Source organism: Acomys minous (assembly GCF_964271855.1).
Source record: "Acomys minous genome assembly, contig: scaffold_26, whole genome shotgun sequence".
Classification (NCBI taxonomy): domain Eukaryota; kingdom Metazoa; phylum Chordata; class Mammalia; order Rodentia; family Muridae; genus Acomys; species Acomys minous.
The window spans coordinates 1,367,980-1,382,429 of record NW_028182179.1 but is presented as its reverse complement, the minus strand read 5'-3'; positions in this window follow the sequence as shown (position 1 = coordinate 1,382,429).

The window sequence follows — 14,450 nt, the reverse complement described above, 5'->3', positions numbered from 1 at the left end:
AATGGGAACACACTGAGGAGACACTTGTGGGAGCTACTGTGACTAAAACTGAGCTTCCCTACGCACAGGGAAGCAAGAGAAATGCTGATTTCATCAAGCCCAGTTACATACTCAGAATCTGTACTACTGCGCAAATAGGCATGTCTCTTTAGGCAAAAAACTCATTTCTGACAAAGTTGCCCAAATGCATCTCAGAAGTGTGCAACTTGTTCCCTGAGTTAGAAAACATCGAGAAAAGGTCGTTTCTGCTAGCGCTGTGCTTCTACACATGTATTTGCTGAACGGTGAAAGCGCACAGTAATGCACTTTTCTCCCAGCAAATACACTGTTTCCAAGGAAATGGGAACACACTGAGGAGACACTTGTGGGAGCTACTGTGACTAAAACTGAGTTTCCCTACGCACAGTGAAGAAAGAGAAATGCTGATTTCATCAAGCCCAGTTACATACTCAGAATCTGTACTACTGCGCAAATAGGCATGTATCTGTAGGCAAAAAAGTCATTTCAGACAAAGTTGCCCAAATGCATCTCAGAAGTGTGCATCTTGTTCCCTGAGTGAGAAATCATCAAGAAACGTTCGTTTCTGCTAGCGCTGTGCTTCTACACATGTATTTGCTAACCGTGAAAGCGCACAGTAATGCACTTTTCTTCCAGCAAATACACTGTTTCTAAGGAAATGGGAACACACTGAGGAGACACTTGTGGGAGCTATTGTGACTAAAACTGAGCTTCCCTACTCACAGGGAAGCAAGAGAAATGCTGATTTCATCAAGCCCAGTTACATACTCAGAATCTGTACTACTGCGCAAATAGGCATGTCTCTGTAGGCAAAAAATTCATTTCTGACAAAGTTGCCCAAATGCATCTCAGAAGTGTGCAACTTGTTCCCTGAGTTAGAAAACGTCGAGAAACGGTCGTTTCTGCTAGCGCTGTGCTTCTACACATGTATTTGCTGAACGGTGAAAGCGCACAGTAATGCACTTTCCTCCCAGCAAATATACTGTTTCTAAGGAAATGGGAACACACTGAGGAGACACTTGTGGGAGCTACTGTGACTAAAACTGAGCTTCCCTACGCACAGGGAAGCAAGAGAAATGCTGATTTCATCAAGCCCAGTTACATACTAAGAATCTGTACTACTGCGCAAATAGGCATGTCTCTGTAGGCAAAAAACTCATTTCTGACAAAGTTGCCCAAATGCATCTCAGAAGTGTGCAACTTGTTCCCTGAGTTAGAAAACGTCGAGAAACGTTCGTTTCTGCTAGCGCTGTGTTTCTACACATGTATTTGCTGAACGGTGAAAGCGCACAGTAATGCACTTTTCTCCCAGCAAATACACTGTTTCTAAGGAACTGGCAACACACTGAGGAGACACTTGTGGGAGCTACTGTGACTAAAACTGAGCTTCCCTACGCACAGGGAAGCAAGAGAAATGCTGATTTCATCAAGCCCATTTACATACTCAGACTCTGTACTACTGCGCAAATAGCCATGTCTCTTTAGGCAAAAAACTCATTTCTGACACAGTTGCCCAAATGCATCTCAGAAGTGTGCAACTTGTTCCCTGAGTTAGAAAACGTCGAGAAACGGTCGTTTCTGCTAGCGCTGTGCTTCTACACATGTATTTGCTGAACGGTGAAAGCGCACAGTAATGCACTTTTCTCCCAGCAAATACACTGTGTCTAAGGAAATGGGAACACACTGAGGAGACACTTGTGGGAGCTACTGTGACTAAAACTGAGCTTCCCTACGCACAGGGAAGCAAGAGAAATGCTGATTTCATCAAGCCCAGTTACATACTCAGAATCTGTACTACTGCGCAAATAGGCATGTCTCTTTAGGCAAAAAACTCATTTCTGACAAAGTTGCCCAAATGCATCTCAGAAGCGTGCAACTTGTTCCCTGAGTTAGAAAACGTCGAGAAACGGTCGTTTCTGCTAGCACTGTGCTTCTACACATGTATTTGCTGAACGGTGAAAGCGCACAGTAATGCACTTTTCTCCCAGCAAATACACTGTGTCTAAGGAAATGGGAACACACTGAGGAGACACTTGTGGGAGCTACTGTGACTAAAACTGAGCTTCCCTACGCACAGGGAAGCAAGAGAAATGCTGATTTCATCAAGCCCAGTTACATACTCAGAATCTGTACTACTGCGCAAATAGGCATGTCTCTTTAGGCAAAAAACTCATTTCTGACAAAGTTGCCCAAATGCATCTCAGAAGTGTGCAACTTGTTCCCTGAGTTAGAAAACGTCGAGAAACGGTCGTTTCTGCTAGCGCTGTGCTTCTACACATGTATTTGCTGAACGGTGAAAGCGCACAGTAATGCACTTTTCTCCCAGCAAATACACTGAGTCTAAGGAAATAGGAACACACTGAGGAGACACTTGTGGGAGCTACTGTGTCTAAAACTGAGCTTCCCTACGCACAGGGAAGAAAGAGAAATGCTGATTTCATTAAGCCCAGTTACATACTCAGAATCTGTTCTACTGCGCAAATAGGCATGTGTCTTTAGGCAAAAAACTCATTTCTGACAAAGTTGCCCAAATGCATCTCAGAAGCGTGCAACTTGTTCCCTGAGTTAGAAAACGTCGAGAAACGGTCGTTTCTGCTAGCGCTGTGCTTCTACACATGTATTTGCTGAACGGTGAAAGCGCACAGTAATGCACTTTTCTCCCAGCAAATACACTGTGTCTAAGGAAATGGGAACACACTGAGGAGACACTTGTGGGAGCTACTGTGACTAAAACTGAGCTTCCCTACGCACAGGGAAGCAAGAGAAATGCTGATTTCATCAAGCCCAGTTACATACTCAGAATCTGTACTACTGCGCAAATAGGCATGTCTCTTTAGGCAAAAAACTCATTTCTGACAAAGTTGCCCAAATGCATCTCAGAAGTGTGCAACTTGTTCCCTGAGTTAGAAAACGTCGAAAAACGGTCGTTTCTGCTAGCGCTATGCTTCTACACATGTATTTGCTGAACGGTGAAAGCGCACAGTAATGCACTTTTCTCCCAGCAAATACACTGTGTCTAAGGAAATGGGAACACACTGAGGAGACACTTGTGGGAGCTACTGTGACTAAAACTGAGCTTCCCTACGCACAGGGAAGCAAGAGAAATGCTGATTTCATCAAGCCCAGGTACATACTCAGAATCTGTACTACTGCGCAAATAGCCATGTCTCTTTAGGCAAAAAACTCATTTCTGACAAAGTTGGCCAAATGCATCTCAGAAGTGTGCAACTTGTTCCCTGAGTTAGAAAACATCGAGAAACGGTCGTTTCTGCTAGCGCTGTGCTTCTACACATGTATTTGCTGAACGGTGAAAGCGCACAGTAATGCACTTTTCTCCCAGCAAATACACTGTTTCCAAGGAAATGGGAACACACTGAGGAGACACTTGTGGGAGCTACTGTGACTAAAACTGAGCTTCCCTACGCACAGGGAAGCAAGAGAAATGCTGATTTCATCAAGCCCAGTTACATACTCAGAATCTGTACTACTGCGCAAATAGGCATGTCTCTGTAGGCAAAAAACTCATTTCTGACAAATTTGCCCAAATGCATCTCAGAAGTGTGCAACTTGTTCCCTGAGTTAGAAAACGTCGAGAAACGTTCGTTTCTGCTAGCTCTGTGTTTCTACACATGTATTTGCTGAACGGTGAAAGCGCACAGTAATGCATTTTCTCCCAGCAAATACACTGTTTCTAAGGAACTGGGAACACACTGAGGAGACACTTGTGGGAGCTACTGTGACTAAAACTGAGTTTCCCTACGCACAGTGAAGAAAGAGAAATGCTGATTTCATCAAGCCCAGTTACATACTCAGAATCTGTACTACTGCGCAAATAGGCATGTATCTATAGGCAAAAAAGTCATTTCAGACAAAGTTGCCCAAATGCATCTCAGAAGTGTGCATCTTGTTCCCTGAGTGAGAAATCGTCAAGAAACAGTCGTTTCTGCTAGCGCTCTGCTTCTACACATGTATTTGCTGAACGGTGAAAGCGCACAGTAATGCACTTTCCTCCCAGCAAATACACTGTTTCTAAGGAAATGGGAACACACTGAGGAGACACTTGTGGGAGCTACTGTGACTAAAACTGAGCTTCCCTACGCACAGGGAAGCAAGAGAAATGCTGATTTCATCAAGCCCAGTTACATACTAAGAATCTGTACTACTGCGCAAATAGGCATGTCTCTGTAGGCAAAAAACTCATTTCTGACAAAGTTGCCCAAATGCATCTCAGAAGTGTGCAACTTGTTCCGTGAGTTAGAAAACGTCGAGAAACGTTCGTTTCTGCTAGCGCTGTGTTTCTACACATGTATTTGCTGAACGGTGAAAGTGCACAGTAATGCACTTTTCTCCCAGCAAATACACTGTTTCTAAGGAACTGGCAACACACTGAGGAGACACTTGTGGGAGCTACTGTGACTAAAACTGAGCTTCCCTACGCACAGGGAAGCAAGAGAAATGCTGATTTCATCAAGCCCAGTTACATACTCAGAATCTGTACTACTGCGCAAATAGGCATGTCTCTTTAGGCAAAAAACTCATTTCTGACACAGTTGCCCAAATGCATCTCAGATGTGTGCAACTTGTTCCCTGAGTTAGAAAACGTCGAGAAACGTTCGTTTCTGCTAGCGCTTTGTTTCTACACATGTATTTGCTGAACGGTGAAAGCGCACAGTAATGCACTTTTCTCCCAGCAAATACACTGTTTCTAAGGAACTGGCAACACACTTAGGAGACACTTGTGGGAGCTACTGTGACTAAAACTGAGCTTCCCTCCGCACAGGGAAGCAAGAGAAATGCTGATTTCATCAAGCCCATTTACATACTCAGACTCTGTACTACTGCGCAAATAGGCATGTCTCTGTAGGCAAAAAACTCATTTCTGACAAAGTTGCCCAAATGCATCTCAGAAGTGTGCAACTTGTTCCCTGAGTTAGAAAACGTCGAGAAACGTTCGTTTCTGCTAGCTCTGTGTTTCTACACATGTATTTGCTGAACGGTGAAAGCGCACAGTAATGCATTTTCTCCCAGCAAATACACTGTTTCTAAGGAACTGGGAACACACTGAGGAGACACTTGTGGGAGCTACTGTGACTAAAACTGAGTTTCCCTACGCACAGTGAAGAAAGAGAAATGCTGATTTCATCAAGCCCAGTTACATACTCAGAATCTGTACTACTGCGCAAATAGGCATGTATCTATAGGCAAAAAAGTCATTTCAGACAAAGTTGCCCAAATGCATCTCAGAAGTGTGCATCTTGTTCCCTGAGTGAGAAATCGTCAAGAAACGGTCGTTTCTGCTAGCGCTCTGCTTCTACACATGTATTTGCTGAACGGTGAAAGCGCACAGTAATGCACTTTCCTCCCAGCAAATACACTGTTTCTAAGGAAATGGGAACACACTGAGGAGACACTTGTGGGAGCTACTGTGACTAAAACTGAGCTTCCCTACGCACAGGGAAGCAAGAGAAATGCTGATTTCATCAAGCCCAGTTACATACTAAGAATCTGTACTACTGCGCAAATAGGCATGTCTCTGTAGGCAAAAAACTCATTTCTGACAAAGTTGCCCAAATGCATCTCAGAAGTGTGCAACTTGTTCCGTGAGTTAGAAAACGTCGAGAAACGTTCGTTTCTGCTAGCGCTGTGTTTCTACACATGTATTTGCTGAACGGTGAAAGTGCACAGTAATGCACTTTTCTCCCAGCAAATACACTGTTTCTAAGGAACTGGCAACACACTGAGGAGACACTTGTGGGAGCTACTGTGACTAAAACTGAGCTTCCCTACGCACAGGGAAGCAAGAGAAATGCTGATTTCATCAAGCCCAGTTACATACTCAGACTCTGTACTACTGCGCAAATAGGCATGTCTCTTTAGGCAAAAAACTCATTTCTGACACAGTTGCCCAAATGCATCTCAGATGTGTGCAACTTGTTCCCTGAGTTAGAAAACGTCGAGAAACGTTCGTTTCTGCTAGCGCTGTGTTTCTACACATGTATTTGCTGAACGGTGAAAGCGCACAGTAATGCACTTTTCTCCCAGCAAATACACTGTTTCTAAGGAACTGGCAACACACTTAGGAGACACTTGTGGGAGCTACTGTGACTAAAACTGAGCTTCCCTACGCACAGGGAAGCAAGAGAAATGCTGATTTCATCAAGCCCATTTACATACTCAGACTCTGTACTACTGCGCAAATAGGCATGTCTCTGTAGGCAAAAAACTCATTTCTGACAAAGTTGCCCAAATGCATCTCAGAAGTGTGCAACTTGTTCCCTGAGTTAGAAAACGTCGAGAAACGGTCGTTTCAGCTAGCGCTGTGCTTCTACACATGTATTTGCTGAACGGTGAAAGCGCACAGTAATGCACTTTTCTCCCAGCAAATACACTGTTTCTAAGGAAATGGGAACACACTGAGGAGACACTTGTGGGAGCTACTGTGACTAAAACTGAGCTGCCCTACACACAGGGAAGCAAGAGAAATGCTGATTTCATCAAGCCCAGTTACATACTCAGAATCTGTACTACTTCGCAAATAGGCATGTCTCTGTAGGCAAAAAAGTCGTTTCGGACAAAGTTGCCCAAATGCATATCAGAAGTTTGCCACTTGTTCCCTGAGTTAGAAAACGTCGAGAAACGGTCGTTTCTGCTAGCGCTGTGCTTCTACACATGTATTTGCTGAACGGTGAAAGCGCACAGTAATGCACTTTTCTCCCAGCAAATACACTGTTTCTAAGGAAATGGGAACACACTGAGGAGACACTTGTGGGAGCTACTGTGACAAAAACTGAGCTTCCCTACGCACAGGGAAGAAAGAGAAATGCTGATTTCATCAAACCCAGTTACATACTCAGAATCTGTCCTACTTCGCAAATAGGCATGTCTCTTTAGGCAAAAAACTCATTTCTGACAAAGTTGCCCAAATGCATCTCAGAAGTGTGCAACTTGTTCCCTGAGTTAGAAAACGTCGAGAAACGGTCGTTTCTGCTAGCGCTGTGCTTCTACACATGTATTTGCTGAACGGTGAAAGCGCACAGTAATGCACTTTTCTCCCATCAAATACACTGGGTCTAAGGAAATGGGAACACACTGAGGAGACACTTGTGGGAGCTACTGTGACTAAAACTGAGCTTCCCTACGCACAGGGAAGCAAGAGAAATGCTGATTTCATCAAGCCCAGTTACATACTCAGAATCTGTACTACTGCGCAAATAGGCATGTCTCTGTAGGCAAAAAACTCATTTCTGACAAAGTTGCCCAAATGCATCTCAGAAGTGTGCAACTTGTTCCCTGAGTTAGAAAACATCGAGAAACGGTCGTTTCTGCTAGCGCTGTGCTTCTACACATGTATTTGCTGAACGGTGAAAGCGCACAGTAATGCACTTTTCTCCCAGTAAATACACTGTTTCCAAGGAAATGGGAACACACTGAGGAGACACTTGTGGGAGCTACTGTGACTAAAACTGAGCTTCCCTACGCACAGGGAAGAAAGAGAAATGCTGATTTCATCAAACCCAGTTACATACTCAGAATCTGTCCTACTTCGCAAATAGGCATGTCTCTGTAGGCAAAAAACTCATTTCTGACAAAGTTGCCCAAATGCATCTCATAAGTGTGCAACTTGTTCCCTGAGTTAGAAAACGTCGAGAAACGGTCGTTTCTGCTAGCGCTGTGCTTCTACACATGTATTTGCTGAACGGTGAAAGCGCACAGTAATGCACTTTTCTCCCATCAAGTACACTATGTCTAAGGAAATGGGAACACACTGAGGAGACACTTGTGGGAGCTACTGTGACTAAAACTGAGTTTCCCTACGCACAGTGAAGAAAGAGAAATGCTGATTTCATCAAGCCCAGTTACATACTCAGAATCTGTACTACTGCGCAAATAGGCATGTCTCTTTAGGCAAAAAAGTCATTTCAGACAAAGTTGCCCAAATGCATCTCAGAAGTGTGCATCTTCTTCCCTGAGTGAGAAATCGTCAAGAAACGGTCGTTTCTGCTAGCGCTCTGCTTCTACACATGTATTTGCTGAACGGTGAAAGCGCACAGTAATGCACTTTCCTCCCAGCAAATACACTGTTTCTAAGGAAATGGGAACACACTGAGGAGACACTTGTGGGAGCTACTGTGACTAAAACTGAGCTTCCCTACGCACAGGGAAGCAAGAGAAATGCTGATTTCATCAAGCCCAGTTACATACTAAGAATCTGTACTACTGCGCAAATAGGCATGTCTCTGTAGGCAAAAAACTCATTTCTGACAAAGTTGCCCAAATGCATCTCAGAAGTGTGCAACTTGTTCCCTGAGTTAGAAAACGTCGAGAAACGTTCGTTTCTGCTAGCGCTGTGTTTCTACACATGTATTTGCTGAACGGTGAAAGCGCACAGTAATGCACTTTTCTCCCAGCAAATACACTGTTTCTAAGGAACTGGCAACACACTTAGGAGACACTTGTGGGAGCTACTGTGACTAAAACTGAGCTTCCCTACGCACAGGGAAGCAAGAGAAATGCTGATTTCATCAAGCCCATTTACATACTCAGACTCTGTACTACTGCGCAAATAGGCATGTCTCTGTAGGCAAAAAACTCATTTCTGACAAAGTTGCCCAAATGCATCTCAGAAGTGTGCAACTTGTTCCCTGAGTTAGAAAACGTCGAGAAACGGTCGTTTCAGCTAGCGCTGTGCTTCTACACATGTATTTGCTGAACGGTGAAAGCGCACAGTAATGCACTTTTCTCCCAGCAAATACACTGTTTCTAAGGAAATGGGAACACACTGAGGAGACACTTGTGGGAGCTACTGTGACTAAAACTGAGCTGCCCTACACACAGGGAAGCAAGAGAAATGCTGATTTCATCAAGCCCAGTTACATACTCAGAATCTGTACTACTTCGCAAATAGGCATGTCTCTGTAGGCAAAAAAGTCGTTTCGGACAAAGTTGCCCAAATGCATATCAGAAGTTTGCCACTTGTTCCCTGAGTTAGAAAACGTCGAGAAACGGTCGTTTCTGCTAGCGCTGTGCTTCTACACATGTATTTGCTGAACGGTGAAAGCGCACAGTAATGCACTTTTCTCCCAGCAAATACACTGTTTCTAAGGAAATGGGAACACACTGAGGAGACACTTGTGGGAGCTACTGTGACAAAAACTGAGCTTCCCTACGCACAGGGAAGAAAGAGAAATGCTGATTTCATCAAACCCAGTTACATACTCAGAATCTGTCCTACTTCGCAAATAGGCATGTCTCTTTAGGCAAAAAACTCATTTCTGACAAAGTTGCCCAAATGCATCTCAGAAGTGTGCAACTTGTTCCCTGAGTTAGAAAACGTCGAGAAACGGTCGTTTCTGCTAGCGCTGTGCTTCTACACATGTATTTGCTGAACGGTGAAAGCGCACAGTAATGCACTTTTCTCCCATCAAATACACTGTGTCTAAGGAAATGGGAACACACTGAGGAGACACTTGTGGGAGCTACTGTGACTAAAACTGAGCTTCCCTACGCACAGGGAAGCAAGAGAAATGCTGATTTCATCAAGCCCAGTTACATACTCAGAATCTGTACTACTGCGCAAATAGGCATGTCTCTGTAGGCAAAAAACTCATTTCTGACAAAGTTGCCCAAATGCATCTCAGAAGTGTGCAACTTGTTCCCTGAGTTAGAAAACATCGAGAAACGGTCGTTTCTGCTAGCGCTGTGCTTCTACACATGTATTTGCTGAACGGTGAAAGCGCACAGTAATGCACTTTTCTCCCAGTAAATACACTGTTTCCAAGGAAATGGGAACACACTGAGGAGACACTTGTGGGAGCTACTGTGACTAAAACTGAGCTTCCCTACGCACAGGGAAGAAAGAGAAATGCTGATTTCATCAAACCCAGTTACATACTCAGAATCTGTCCTACTTCGCAAATAGGCATGTGTCTTTAGGCAAAAAACTCATTTCTGACAAAGTTGCCCAAATGCATCTCATAAGTGTGCAACTTGTTCCCTGAGTTAGAAAACGTCGAGAAACGGTCGTTTCTGCTAGCGCTGTGCTTCTACACATGTATTTGCTGAACGGTGAAAGCGCACAGTAATGCACTTTTCTCCCATCAAATACACTGTGTCTAAGGAAATGGGAACACACTGAGGAGACATTTGTGGGAGCTACTGTGACTAAAACTGAGCTTCCCTACGCACAGGGAAGCAAGAGAAATGCTGATTTCATCAAGCCCAGTTACATACTCAGAATCTGTACTACTGCGCAAATAGGCATGTCTCTTTAGGCAAAAAACTCATTTCTGACAAAGTTGCCCAAATGCATCTCAGAAGTGTGCAACTTGTTCCCTGAGTTAGAAATCGTCGAGAAACGGTCGTTTCTGCTAGCGCTATGCTTCTACACATATATTTGCTGAACGGTGAAAGCGCACAGTAATGCACTTTTCTCCCAGCAAATACACTGTGTCTAAGGAAATGGGAACACACTGAGAAGACACTTGTGGGAGCTACTGTGACGAAAACTGAGCTTCCCTACGCACAGGGAAGCAAGAGAAATGCTGATTTCATCAAGCCCAGTTACATACTCAGAATCTGTACTACTGCGCAAATAGGCATGTCTCTGTAGGCAAAAAACTCATTTCTGACAAAGTTGCCCAAATGCATCTCAGAAGTGTGCAACTTGTTCCCTGAGTTAGAAAACATCGAGAAACGGTCGTTTCTGCTAGCGCTGTGCTTCTACACATGTATTTGCTGAACGGTGAAAGCACACAGTAATGCACTTTTCTCCCAGTAAATACACTGTTTCCAAGGAAATGGGAACACACTGAGGAGACACTTGTGGGAGCTACTGTGACTAAAACTGAGCTTCCCTACGCACAGGGAAGCAAGAGAAATGCTGATTTCATCAAGAACAGTTACATACTCAGAATCTGTACTACTGCGCAAATAGACATGTCTCTGTAGGCAAAAAACTCATTTCTGACAAAGTTGCCCAAATGCATCTCAGAAGTGTGCAACTTCTTCCCTGAGTTAGAAAACGTCGAGAAACGGTCGTTTCAGCTAGCGCTGTGCTTCTACACATGTATTTGCTGAACGGTGAAAGCGCACAGTAATGCACTTTTCTCCCAGCAAATACACTGTTTCTAAGGAAAGGGGAACACACTGAGGAGACACTTGTGGGAGCTACTGTCACTAAAACTGAGCTTCCCTACACACAGGGAAGAAAGAGAAATGCTGATTTCATCAAGCCCAGTTACATACTCAGAATCTGTACTACTGCGCAAATAGGCATGTATCTGTAGGCAAAAAAGTCATTTCAGACAAAGTTGCCCAAATGCATCTCAGAAGTGTGCATCTTGTTCCCTGAGTGAGAAATCGTCAAGAAACGGTCGTTTCTGCTAGCGCTGTGCTTCTACACATGTATTTGCTAACGGTGAAAGCGCACAGTAATGCACTTTTCTTCCAGCAAATACACTGTTTCTAAGGAAATGGGAACACACTGAGGAGACACTTGTGGGAGCTACTGTGACTAAAACTGAGCTTCCCTACTCACAGGGAAGTAAGAGAAATGCTGATTTCATCAAGCCCAGTTACATACTCAGAATCTGTACTACTGCGCAAATAGGCATGTCTCTGTAGGCAAAAAACACATTTCTGACAAAGTTGCCCAAATGCATCTCAGAAGTGTGCAACTTGTTCCCTGAGCTAGAAATCGTCGAGAAACGGTCGTTTCTGCTAGCACTGTGCTTCTACACATGTATTTGCTGAACGGTGAAAGCGCACAGTAATGCACTTTTCTCCCAGCAAATACACTGTGTCTAAGGAAATGGGAACACACTGAGGAGACACTTGTGGGAGCTACTGTGACTAAAACTGAGCTTCCCTACGCACAGGGAAGCAAGAGAAATGCTGATTTCATCAAGCCCAGTTACATACTCAGAATCTGTACTACTGCGCAAATAAGCATGTCTCTTTAGGCAAAAAACTCATTTCTGACAAAGTTGCCCAAATGCATCTCAGAAGTGTGCAACTTGTTCCCTGAGTTAGAAAACGTCGAGAAACGGTAGTTTCTGCTAGCGCTATGCTTCTACACATATATTTGCTGAACGGTGAAAGCGCACAGTAATGCACTTTTCTCCCAGCAAATACACTGTGTCTAAGGAAATGGGAACACACTGAGGAGACACTTGTGGGAGCTACTGTGACTAAAACTGAGCTTCCCTACGCACAGGGAAGCAAGAGAAATGCTGATTTCATCAAGCCCAGTTACATACTCAGAATCTGTACTACTGCGCAAATAGGCATGTCTCTTTAGGCAAAAAACTCATTTCTGACAAAGTTGCCCAAATGCATCTCAGAAGTGTGCAACTTCTTCCCTGAGTTAAAAAACGTCGAGAAACGGTCATTTCAGCTAGCGCTGTGCTTCTACACATGTATTTGCTGAACGGTGAAAGCGCACAGTAATGCACTTTTCTCCCAGCAAATACACTGTTTCTAAGGAAATGGGAACACACTGAGGAGACACTTGTGGGAGCTACTGTGACTAAAACTGAGCTTCCCTACACACAAGGAAGAAAGAGAAATGCTGATTTCATCAAGCCCAGTTACATACTCAGAATCTGTACTACTGCGCAAATAGGCATGTATCTGTAGGCAAAAAAGTCATTTCAGACAAAGTTGCCCAAATGCATCTCAGAAGTGTGCATCTTGTTCCCTGAGTGAGAAATCGTCACGAAACGGTCGTTTCTGCTAGAGCTGTGCTTCTACACATGTATTTGCTAACGGTGAAAGCGCACAGTAATGCACTTTTCTTCCAGCAAATACACTGTTTCTAAGGAAATGGGAACACACTGAGGAGACACTTGTGGGAGCTACTGTGACTAAAACTGAGCTTCCCTACTCACAGGGAAGCAAGAGAAATGCTGATTTCATCAAGCCCAGTTACATACTCAGAATCTGTACTACTGCGCAAATAGGCATGTCTCTGTAGGCAAAAAACTCATTTCAGACAAAGTTGCCCAAATGCATCTCAGAAGTGTGCAACTTGTTCCGTGAGTTAGAAAACGTCGAGAAACGATCGTTTGTGCTAGCGCTGTGCTTCTACCCATGTATTTGCTGAACGGTGAAAGCGCACAGTAATGCACTTTCCTCCCAGCAAATACACTGTTTCTAAGGAAATGGGAACACACTGAGGAGACACTTGTGGGAGCTACTGTGACTAAAATTGAGCTTCCCTACACACAGGGAAGCAAGAGAAATGCTGATTTCATCAAGCCCAGTTACATACTCAGAATCTGTACTACTGCGCAAATAGGCATGTGTCTTTAGGCAAAAAACTCATTTCTGACAAAGTTGCCCAAATGCATCTCAGAAGTGTGCAACTTGTTCCCTGAGTTAGAAAACGTCGAGAAACGTTCGTTTCTGCTAGCGCTGTGCTTCTACACATGTATTTGCTGAACGGTGAAAGCGCACAGTAATGCACTTTTCTCCCAGCAAATACACTGTTTCTAAGGAAATGGGAACACACTGAGGAGACACTTGTGGGAGCTACTGTGACTAAAACTGAGCTTCCCTACGCACAGGGAAGCAAGAGAAATGCTGATTTCATCAAGCCCAGTTACATACTCAGACTCTGTACTACTGCGCAAATAGGCATGTCTCTTTAGGCAAAAAACTCATTTCTGACAAAGTTGCCCAAATGCATCTCAGAAGTGTGCAACTTGTTCCCTGAGTTAGAAAACGTCGAGAAACGGTCGTTTCTGCTAGCGCTGTGCTTCTACACATGTATTTGCTGAACGGTGAAAGCGCACAGTAATGCACTTTTCTCCCAGCAAATACACTGTGTCTAAGGAAATGGGAACACACTGAGGAGACACTTGTGGGAGCTACTGTGACTAAAACTGAGCTTCCCTACGCACAGGGAAGCAAGAGAAATGCTGATTTCATCAAGCCCAGTTACATACTCAGAATCTGTACTACTGCCCAAATAGGCATGTCTCTTTAGGCAAAAAACTCATTTCTGACAAAGTTGCCCAAATGCATCTGAGAAGTGTGCAACTTGTTCCCTGAGTTAGAAAACGTCGAGAAACGGTCGTTTCTGCTAGCGTTATGCTTCTACACATGTATTTGCTGAACGGTGAAAGCACACAGTAATGCACTTTTCTCCCAGCAAATACACTGTGTCTAAGGAAATGTGAACAGACTGAGGAGACACTTGTGGGAGCTACTGTGACTAAAACTGAGCTTCCCTACGCACAGGGAAGCAAGAGAAATGCTGATTTCATCAAGCCCATTTACATACTCAGAATCTGTTGTACTGCGCAAATAGGCCTGTGTCTTTAGGCAAAAAACTCATTCCTGAAAAAGTTGCCTAAATGCATCTCAGAAGTCTGCAACTTGTTCGCTGAGTTAGAAAACGTCGAGAAACGGTCGTTTCTGGTAGCGCTGTG